General features: G+C 22.0%; 2 pseudogenes; both read left to right on the plus strand.

Annotated features, from left to right (window-relative positions):
• Positions 1–563: 563 nt before the first annotated feature.
• LOC132697566 (cytochrome c oxidase subunit 1-like) lies at positions 564–4,605 on the plus strand (annotated as a pseudogene).
• A 4,512-nt stretch (positions 4,606–9,117) lies between these two features.
• LOC132697565 (cytochrome b-like) lies at positions 9,118–10,628 on the plus strand (annotated as a pseudogene).
• The last annotated feature ends 1,613 nt before the right edge of the window (positions 10,629–12,241 follow it).

Below are 12,241 nucleotides of genomic sequence, written 5' to 3' on the forward strand. Positions count from 1 at the left end.
TGTTAATAAAATCTATTCTTTAACACAATTATTTTATTCTCTAAATGAATTTAAATATTTTAAATTCATTTTTTCTCTTAATTTTTTATCTATAAGAGGATTACCGCCTTTCTTTAGATTTCTACCTAAATGATTAATTATCAATAAATTAATTAATAATAACTTTTTTATATTAAGATTATTAATATTAATCTCAACTTTAATTATAATTTTCATATATATTCGAATCGCACTTCCTATATTAATAATTAATCATACAGAAATAATTTCCCACTCTAAAAATATTTTTAAGTTAAATCTATTTATTTATTTAACTAATATAATCTCATTTATAGGACTTATAATTTTTTTAATTTTATTTTTTTAAAAAAGAATTTAAGTTAAAAAAACTTTTAACCTTCAAAGTTAACAATAGAATTTATTCCTAATTCTTAAACTATAAACCAATTTAAATTTCCTTTAAGCTTGCATCTTAAAATCCTATTCCTATAGACTATATAGTTTAATAAAGAAATATATTTATATTTATAAATGAATTTACAATTCATCGCCTAAAATTTCAGCCACTTTATTAAATTTACCGAATAAATGACTTTACTCTACTAATCACAAAGATATTGGTACACTATATTTTATTTTAGGGCTTTGATCTGGATTAGTGGGCACTTCTCTAAGTTTTATCATTCGAATTGAACTAAGAAATCCTCAATCATTAATTGGTGATGATCAAATTTTTAATGTAATAGTTACAGCCCATGCATTTATTATAATTTTTTTTATAGTTATACCTATCATAATTGGAGGATTTGGCAATTGATTAGTTCCTCTAATACTCGGTGCTCCTGATATAGCTTTTCCCCGTATAAATAATATAAGTTTTTGACTTTTACCGCCATCTTTAACTTTTCTATTAATTAGAAGAATTATTGAAAAAGGCGCTGGAACAGGATGAACCGTTTATCCTCCACTAGCATCTAATATTGCTCATAGAGGAAGTTCAGTTGACTTAGCAATTTTTAGCTTACATTTAGCGGGAATCTCTTCAATTATAGGGGCAACAAATTTTATTTCCACAATTATTAATATACGGCCTCATAATATACCCATAGATCAAATTTCACTTTTTTCTTGAGCTGTCGGTATTACTGCTCTATTACTTCTTCTTTCTCTTCCCGTACTTGCGGGAGCTATTACTATATTATTAACTGATCGAAATATTAATACCTCATTCTTCGATCCAGCCGGAGGGGGGGACCCTATTTTATATCAACATTTATTTTGATTTTTTGGACACCCCGAAGTTTATATTTTAATTCTTCCAGGATTTGGAATAATTTCTCATATTGTCTCTCAAGAAAGAAATAAAAAAGAAACTTTTGGAACTTTAGGTATAATTTATGCAATATTAGCTATTGGTCTTTTAGGATTTTTAGTTTGGGCTCATCATATATTTACTATCGGAATAGATGTTGATACTCGGGCCTACTTTACTTCTGCCACTATAATTATTGCTATTCCAACCGGTATTAAAATTTTTAGATGATTAGCTACACTTTATGGAACTAAATTAAATTTTGAACCAACTACACTTTGATCATTAGGTTTCATTTTTTTATTTACTATTGGCGGATTAACTGGAGTAGTCCTAGCTAACTCATCTATTGATATTATTCTTCATGATACATACTATGTTGTTGCCCACTTTCATTATGTTTTATCAATAGGGGCAGTATTTGCAATTATTGCAGGATTTATTCACTGATACCCGTTATTTACTGGGTTAACTCTCAATAATAAACTTTTAAAAAGACATTTTATTGTAACATTTATTGGAGTAAATTTAACTTTCTTCCCTCAACATTTTCTAGGATTAAGAGGAATACCTCGCCGTTATTCCGATTATCCAGATTCTTTTACTAAATGAAATATCATTTCTTCAATCGGTAGATTAATCTCTACACTAAGATTAATATTCTTTATTTATATTATTTGAGAAAGTTTAATTCTTAGCCGACAAACATTAACTACTTTAAATTTTTCCTCTTCAATTGAATGATTAAGATCACTACCACTCGCTGAACATAGATTTAATGAAATCCCTTTAATTACTAAATTCTAAAATGGCAGAATAGTGCATAAGATTTAAGCTCTTAATATAAAGTTTATCTTTTTTTAGAATTGTCTACTTGAAAAACATTAACATTACAGGACAGTACTTCACCCTTAATAGAACAATTAATTTTTTTCCATGATCATAGATTAATAATTTTAATTATCATTACAATTTTAATTAGTCAAATTATATTATCTTACTTATTAAATAAATTTAACCATCGATTCTTTTTACAAAACCAAACTATAGAACTAATTTGAACTATTATACCCATTATAATTTTAATTATAATTGCTTTGCCATCTCTGCGATTATTATATATTATAGATGAACTAAATAAACCTGCCCTTTCTATTAAAATTATCGGACATCAATGATACTGAACATATGAATATTCAGATTTACAAAATTTCAATTATGACTCTTATATAATTCCACAAAATAACTTCAACTTTCGATTATTAGATGTTGATAATCGAATAGTAATTCCTTTTAACACTTACATTCGCCTATTAATTACTTCAGAAGATGTCATCCATTCATGAGCTTTACCTTCAGCTGGGCTAAAAATTGATGCAACTCCTGGACGTCTTAATCAAGCAAATATATTTATTAATCGAACCGGAATTTTCTTTGGTCAATGCTCCGAAATTTGCGGTTCCAATCATAGGTTTATACCTATTGTAGTAGAAAGAATCTCTTCTAATTTTTTTCTTAAATGATTAAAAAATAATTAACATTAGATGGCTGAAATTTTAAGCATTGATCTCTTAAATCAATTTATAGTAAACTAAAAAATTACTTCTAATGAAAAACTTAGTTTTATTATAAAACATTAACTTGTCAAGTTAAAAATATCTGCGCCCCGTTAGTTTTTAATACCACAAATAGCTCCTTTAAGTTGATCATTTTTATATATTTACACAATTAGAATTTTTATTATTATTATTATTTTAACTTATTATATTTATTTGCCTAAAATTAATAATAAAATTTATTTTAAAAATTTAAATTTACCTAAAACTTACTGAAAATGATAATAAATTTATTTTCTTCATTTGATCCTTCTACAAATTTATTTAACTTAAATTGGCTAAGAATTATATTAAGTTTGATTCTATTACCATCTTTTTTCTGATTTATTCCTTCTCGTTATAATATATCTTGAATTATTCTTACTAGAAGAATTCATAAAGAATTAAAAATCCTGCTTCCTCAAAATATAAAAAGATCAACATTAATTTTATTAAGAATTTTTATTTTTATTATACTAAATAATTTCATAGGATTATTCCCTTACATTTTTACTAGAACCAGCCATATACCTATTACTTTAAGTTTAAGTTTAAGATTATGACTAACTTTTATAATCTTTGGCATTACCTTTAATACAATAAATATATTAGCTCATTTAGTGCCCATGGGAGCCCCTGCTCTCTTATTGCCATTTTTAGTAATTGTTGAATTAATTAGAAATTTAATTCGCCCAATAACATTAGCCATTCGTTTAACGGCTAATATAATTGCCGGCCATTTATTATTAACCTTATTAGGAAATATAGGTCAATATATAAATTTTCTAACAATTAATGTTTTGATTTTTATTCAAATTTTATTACTAATTTTAGAATCTGCAGTGAGCTTAATCCAAGCATATGTATTTTCTATTCTTATTACTCTTTATGCTAGAGAAATTCATTAATGACAACTCAAAATCATCCTTTTCATTTAGTAAATCCAAGGCCTTGACCACTATTAATTTCTTTTAATTTATTAAATCTATTAATAGGGCTTATTTCTTGATTCCGCTTATATCAAATTGATCTATTGATTTTTAGATTAATTTCTATACTATTAATTTTATTTCAATGATGACGAGATATTACACGAGAAAGAACCCTCCAAGGATTGCATTCTCTAAAAGTTTCATCCGGGCTCCGATGAGGGATAATTTTATTTATTACATCTGAAATTTTATTTTTTATTTCATTTTTTTGAAGATTTTTCCATAATAGTCTTTCTCCTAATATTGAATTGGCAATAATATGACCCCCTAAATCAATTAATACTTTTAATCCTATAAATATCCCCTTATTAAATACATTAATTTTGTTATCTTCAGGTATTACAGTAACTTGGGCTCATCATAGATTAATAGAAAATAACTATTCTCAAGCACTTCAAAGACTTATATGAACTATTGGCCTAGGGATCTACTTTACTCTACTTCAAGCTCTTGAATATTATGAAGCTTCGTTTTCAATTTCAGATTCTATTTATGGAACTTGTTTTTTTATAGCAACTGGATTTCATGGATTTCATGTTATTGTTGGTACTACATTTCTCTTAATTATAATAATTCGTCTATTTATTAGGCATTTTTCTTCAATTCATCACTTTGGATTTGAAGCTGCCGCATGATATTGACACTTTGTAGATGTAGTATGATTATTTTTATATTTATCTATTTACTGATGAAGAAGATAATTTTATTTATATAATATAAATTATTATATTTGACTTCCAATCAAAAAATCTAAATTTTTAGTATAAATAATAATAATAATTTTTTATCTATCATTAATAATTATAATCGTTATTTTAATATTAATAATCTTAATTAATTTTTTATCTATAAAAACATTAATCGATCGTGAGAAAAGTAGGCCCTATGAGTGTGGATTTGATCCAAAAAATAATTCTCGTATACCATTTTCATTACATTTCTTCTTAATTGCTCTAATTTTTTTAATTTTTGATATTGAATTAACATTACTCTTACCAATTATTTTCTCATTAAAATTTTCAAATATTTTTAGATTATTTTACTCTATTAGTTTTTTTTTAATTATTCTTTTACTGGGGTTATTTCACGAATGGAAATTAGGGGCATTAGAATGATCAAACTAAAGGATAATAGTTTAAGAAAAACATTTAATTTGCATTTAAAAGATATTCCATAAATTTATCTTATAAAATAGTATGAAGCAAAAAATTGCCTTTAGTTTCGACCTAAAATTTAGATGAATAATCCTTACTTTAATTGAAACCAAAATAGAGGTCTATCACTGTTAATGATAAAATTGAGTTTTCTCCAATTAAAGAAATATTCTTTAAACTATGCTTCTAACATAGGTTCAAAGCGCTAAGTGCGTTTATATTTCTATATATATATATATATATATATATATATACATAGAAATATTTATATAGTTTAATTTAAAACATTACATTTTCACTGTAAAATTGATATATTTATCTATAAATTTATTATTTAAAAATAAAATTATTTCCTTAGTATCTTCAATACTATGCTCTATTATATAAGCTATTTAAATTATTAAATTAAATAATTAAAATAAAAGTAAAAATAAGAATTAAAAATAAAAATAATAAAATTTTAAATTTATCTATAAAAATCTTTTGTAATCCCTTAGAAGAATTAATTAATAAAAAAAATAATTTTTTTCTTCCATAATACTCCATTCATCCTTGATCTAAATAATTTAATTTTTGACCTAAATTTAATACTAAATGATTCAGCCCATAAGTTGATAAAATTGGTATATTTCATATAAAAGATTGAAACTTCACTAAATTAAGAAACCTTAGAGATTTAATTTTTATATTAATTCTTATTTTTGATAACTTAAAACCTAAATAAATCCCTAATAAAATTATTAAAAAGGATAGTAATTTCATTATTAAAGGTAAAAAAAAATATATAGGATAAATAAAAATAATTCAAGAAAACATCCTCCCTCTAATAACGATAAAAATTAATAATCCAAATAATCTCTTTATTATCAAATTATTTCTTTCTTGAATAGAACATAAACTATAATAATTATAATCACCTAAAACTAAATAATTAATTAATCGAAAAGTATATATTACTGTCAAACCAATAGATAAATAAAAAATAAAAAATATAAATATATTTATATATCCTATTCTTATTCTTTCTAGAATTAAGTCCTTAGAATAAAATCCCGATAAAAATGGTATCCCGCATAAGGCTATATTTCTAAAAAAAAAAAATTCTAGAAATAACCGGGTATTTGATTAATTAATCTTCCTATATAACGAATATCCTGACATCCTCTAAAATTATGAATAATAATTCCTGCACATATAAACATTAAAGCTTTAAATAAAGCATGAATTAATAAATGGAAAAAAGCTAAATCTACTCTACCTAAAAATAAAATTCTTATCATAAATCCTAACTGCCTTAATGTTGATAAAGCAATAATTTTTTTTAAATCATTCTCAAAATTAGCTGCAATACCAGATATTAATATAGTTATTATTCTTAAAAATAATATTAAAAATATTAATCTTCTACTAAAAGCTTCTTGAAATCGAATTAATAAATAAACTCCTGCAGTTACTAAAGTAGATGAATGAACTAATGAAGAAATGGGAGTTGGGGCAGCTATAGCTGCTGGCAATCATGAAGAAAAAGGAATTTGAGCTCTTTTAGTAAATGCAGCTAAAACAATAAATAATACTAATACCTGTATAGAAAAATCTCTTTTTATAAAATTTAAATAATAAATATAAGATCAACTACCATAATTTATTATTCAAGAAATTGATAATAATAAAGCCGCATCTCCGATACGATTAGACAAAGCTGTTAACATACCTGCATTATAAGATTTAACATTTTGATAATAAATTACTAATAAATAAGACACTAAGCCCAAGCCATCTCATCCTAATAAAATTGACACTAAATTTGGGCTAATAATTAATAATAATATAGAAATAACAAACAGCAAAATTAATATGATAAATCGAGAAATATTTAAATCTCCTTTTATATAATCTTCTCTATATAAAATTACCATTCTGGAAATAAATAATACATATCCTATAAATATACAAGATATTCAATCAATTAATAAAGAAAAAAATTAAAGAAACGGAATTAAAATTTAATAATTCATACTCTAACAAATAAACTTTATCCTTAATTAATAAATTTATACTAATTAAAATTAATAATACAGAAAAAATCAAAATCCAAAATGAATAAATTTTACAAATTTTTATTACTTAAAATGTTTCCATTTCTTTAATTCCACAAATTAATATTTTATTTATATAAAATATTTAAGTTTATTAAAAATTATAAATTAATAAATTTCTAATTAATAACAATATATTTAAAGGTATTCAATGTAATAATAATAAAAAATGTTCACGAATATTTATATTTATAAATCTAAAAATATAAGAACTAAATTTTCCATGCTGAGAAAAAGAATATAAATATAATGAATAAGCCCCTCTAAAAAATGTAGTTAAAAATAAAAATAATATATTCAAATTTCTAAATCTGACTAAACTATTAATTAAAAAAATCTCACCTAATAAATTTATTGAGGGGGGGGCTGCTATATTTGAAGAACATAATAAAAATATTCATAAGCTTAAAGAAGGTATAATATTTAAAAATCCTTTTCTTAAATAAATTCTTCGTCTTATTGTTCGTTCATATATTATATTTGCAATACTAAATAAACCAGAAGAACATAAACCATGGGCAATTATTATAATTAAAGCCCCAATTATACCTATATAACTTAACCTTATAATTCCAGCTAAAGCTAAACCCATATGAGAAACAGAAGAATAAGCAATTAATAATTTTATATCTCTTTGACGTAAACAAATTATAGAAATAACTACAGCTCCGAACAATGAAATATTTATAATTAATAAATTTATAAATTTAAAATCTAAAAATATAATTATTACTCGAATAAGCCCATATCCTCCTAATTTTAATAAAACGCCAGCTAATACTATTGATCCAGAAATTGGGGCCTCTACATGAGCCTTTAATAACCATAAATGAAAAAAATATATCGGTATTTTAATTAAAAATACTAACACTATACTTAAATATAAAATTAATCTAAAAGAAATTTCTAAATTAAAAAAAGTTAATCTTCCATATATATAAAAAATAAAAAAAATACCTAATAATAATGGGAATGATCCAAATAATGTATATATTAACAAATAAAATCCAGCATCTAAACGTTCTGGTTGTCTACCCCATCCAATAATTAAAATTAAAATTGGAATTAATCTAGCTTCAAAAAATAAATAAAATATAAATAAATCTATTGATATAAATGATAATAATAAAAAAATTATTAATAAACAAATTAAAAATAAAAAAAGATCTCTATATTTATTTTTTCTATATAAATTTTCAGAAGCTATGATTATTAAAGAACCAATTCAAATACTTAATAATCTAAGACAAAAAGATATAATATCTATACCTAATATATATCTAATATTAATTATATAATTCTGTATTCTAAATCCAAGTATTAAAAAAAAACTAATAATAAATATTATAAATTGAATCAATCAAAATATATTTAAATAACTTAAAGGTATCAATATTACTAATATAAGAATATATTTTATCATAATAATAATATAGAATTTAAATAATCATTTCCATATCTTCGAATTATTAATACAAGCATTGCTAAACCTAAAGCACCTTCGCATACACTTACGGTTAAAAATATTATTAAAAAAAAATAATCTCTTAAATTAAATCTTAATACTAATCCTATATTAAAATATAAAGAAATAACTAAAAACTCTAATCTTAATAATATCAATAATAAATAATTACTTTTTATAATAAAAAATAATAAACCAATAATAAACATTACTCTTCTAAATATATAAAAATTAATTATCATTATATTTTAACTTAAATAATTTAATTAAAATACTGGTCTTGTAAACCAGAAATGAAATATTTCTTTAAGTTTCAGAAAAAGAAAACTCTATCCTTAATCTCCAAAATTAAAATTTTATTTAAACTATTTTCTGATATAATATATTTCTTATTAAGAATAAATTTATCCTTATCCATTATAGTATTACTTATTAATCATCCAATTTCAATGGGAATTATTATTCTTTTACAAACAATTATAATTTCCTTAATTATTGGATTAATAAATTTAAATTATTGAGTATCTTATATTCTATTCATAATTATTGTAGGAGCATTGATAATTATTTTTATTTATATAACAAGAATTTCCTCCAATAATAAATTTAAAAAATTTTATAATATTTTAGTTACTTTTATTATTATTAATCTTATTAATATTTTAATAATTTATATATATGACTCTTATTTTATCTATTTTAAAAATTCTAATGAAATATTTAATCCTCACAACATAGAACTATTCTTAAGAAAATATTTTAATTATCCTAATAATTTTATTTTAATTATAATTATAACTTACTTATTAGTAACTTTAATTACAATTGTAACAATTACTATAAATAATTTCGGGCCCCTACGTAAAATATTCTAATGATAAATTCACCCTACCGAAAATCTAACGCTTTATTTAAAATTATTAATAATTCACTTATTGATTTAGCCTCTCCTTCAAATATTTCCTATTTATGAAATTTTGGAAGTTTATTAGGAATTTGTCTTTTAATTCAAATTATTACAGGTTTATTCTTAGCTATACATTATTATCCCCACACTGAACTAGCATTTAATAGAGTAAGAATCATTTGTCGAGAAATTAATTTTGGATGATTAATTCGAACTCTTCATGCCAATGGAGCATCAATATTTTTTATTTGTATATATATTCATATTGGACGAGGAATTTATTACGGGTCCTCAAATCTAAAAAGAACATGACTAATTGGAGTAACAATTTTTTTATTATCTATAGCAACAGCTTTTCTTGGGTATGTTTTACCTTGAGGACAAATATCTTTTTGAGGGGCTACAGTAATTACTAATCTTATTTCAGCTATCCCTTATTTAGGAAACTCTGCTGTAATTTGAATTTGAGGGGGATTTGCTGTAGATAATGCTACATTAACTCGATTCTTTACTTTTCATTTCATTCTCCCCTTTATTATCCTTAGCTTAATTATTATTCATTTACTTTTTCTTCATAAATCTGGATCATCAAATCCCTTAGGATTAAATAATAATTTAGATAAAATTCCATTTCATCCTTACTATTCCTTTAAAGATTTATTAGGAATGCTAATTATAATTTTTAGATTAACTTTAATTACTCTAACCATACCTTATATATTAAGAGATCCTGATAATTTTACGCCAGCTAATCCTTTAGTTACTCCTATCCATATTCAACCTGAATGATATCTTCTTATTCGCTTATGCAATTCTTCGATCTATCCCCAATAAACTAGGAGGTGTTATTATTATATTCCTTTCAATTATAATTTTATATACGCTGCCAATTATTAATAATAAAAATTCAAGAATTAATTTTTACCCTATTAATAAAATATTATTTTGAATATTTGTATCTATCATTTTAATTTTAACATGAATCGGCATATCCCCCGTAGAAAATCCTTATATTAACTTAGGGCAATTTTTTACAATTTGTTATTTTTCCTACTTTCTAATAAGATATTTATTTATAAATATATGAAATAAATATCTCTATTTATAGTTAATGAACTTGAATAAGTATATACTTTGAAAGTATAATAAAGAAATACAAATTTCTATTAACTTTTTAGGTAAATATTTTAAGTACAATTATATCTTAAGCCTAAAAAATTAGTACTTAAAATATCTCCCTAAAAAGTTAAAAAATAATAATAATAATAATTATAATAATATATAAACTAAATAATAATTAATAATAATATACTAATAATAAATATAATTATATATACATATATAAATAAATTAAATAATTTATATTTATAAATATTCTATAAATATATACTTAAAATTTTAAATTTTTAACTAAATTAAATCTATAACTGTACTTAAAATATTTCCTTAGCCTAAATTACTAACTCTAAATGTCCAACTTTAAATAATTTAAACTTTAATACTTAAAATATTTCCTTATTTATAATTATTATATAGATAATTGTACTTAAAATATTTACTTATTTATAATTATATTATTAATTGTACTTAAAATATTTCCTTACTTATAATTATTATATAGATAATTGTACTTAAAGTATTTCCTTACTTATAATTATTATATTACTAATTGTACTTAAAATATTTCCTTATTTATAATTATTATACAGATAATTGTACTTAAAATATTTCCTTATTTATAATTATATTATTAATTATACTCAAAATATTTCCTTAAACTAAAATAATTATATTTTAAATATTTAAAAATCCTAAACTATATAAACTTTAATACATTAAATATTAACCTAAAATATAATATAAAAACTATATATATATATATATATATATAATTAAGTTAAAAATTTAAAAATATATAAATTATAATAGAAAAAAATAATATTAATAAATTTAAAGAAATAGGTAAATAATTTTTTCAACATAAATTTATTAACTTATCATAACGATACCGAGGTAAAGATCCCCGAACTAAAATTCATAAGTAAACTATTAAACTCAACTTTAAATAAAACACTCAAGATCAAATATTACCCCCTAAAAAAATTATTCTACATAATATTCTTATAAATAAAATTCTTGCATATTCTGATAAATAAATTAAAGCAAATCCCCCTCTTCTATACTCAACATTAAAACCAGAAACTAATTCAGATTCCCCTTCAGCAAAATCAAAAGGAGTTCGATTTGTTTCAGCTAACCTAGTAATAAATCATATAAAACATAAAGGAAATATAAAATAAATAAATCAAACTATTTCTTGAAATTTAATAAAATCCAAAATATTAAAACTTATAATTATACAAATAAAAGATAATAAAATTAATACTAATCTTACTTCATAAGAAATAACTTGAGCAATAGCCCGTAATCCTCCTAATAAAGCATATATAGAATTTGAAGATCATCCAGCCAATATAATTCTATATACTCCTAATCTTGACACTCTTAAAATAAATAAAACCGACAAATTAAAATTTAAATTTACACTTAAAAATGGTATTGATAATCATAATATAACCACTAAAAATAAATTTATAATAGGAGAAATATAATATAAATTAATATTAGATTTTAAAGGAAAAGTTTGTTCCTTCAAAAACAATTTTAAAGCATCTCTAAAAGGCTGAATCATACCTAAATATCCAACTTTATTAGGACCC

Source organism: Cylas formicarius, unplaced genomic scaffold (genome assembly GCF_029955315.1).
Source record: "Cylas formicarius isolate icCylForm1 unplaced genomic scaffold, icCylForm1.1 PGA_scaffold_239__1_contigs__length_12241, whole genome shotgun sequence".
NCBI classification, from domain to species: domain Eukaryota; kingdom Metazoa; phylum Arthropoda; class Insecta; order Coleoptera; family Brentidae; genus Cylas; species Cylas formicarius.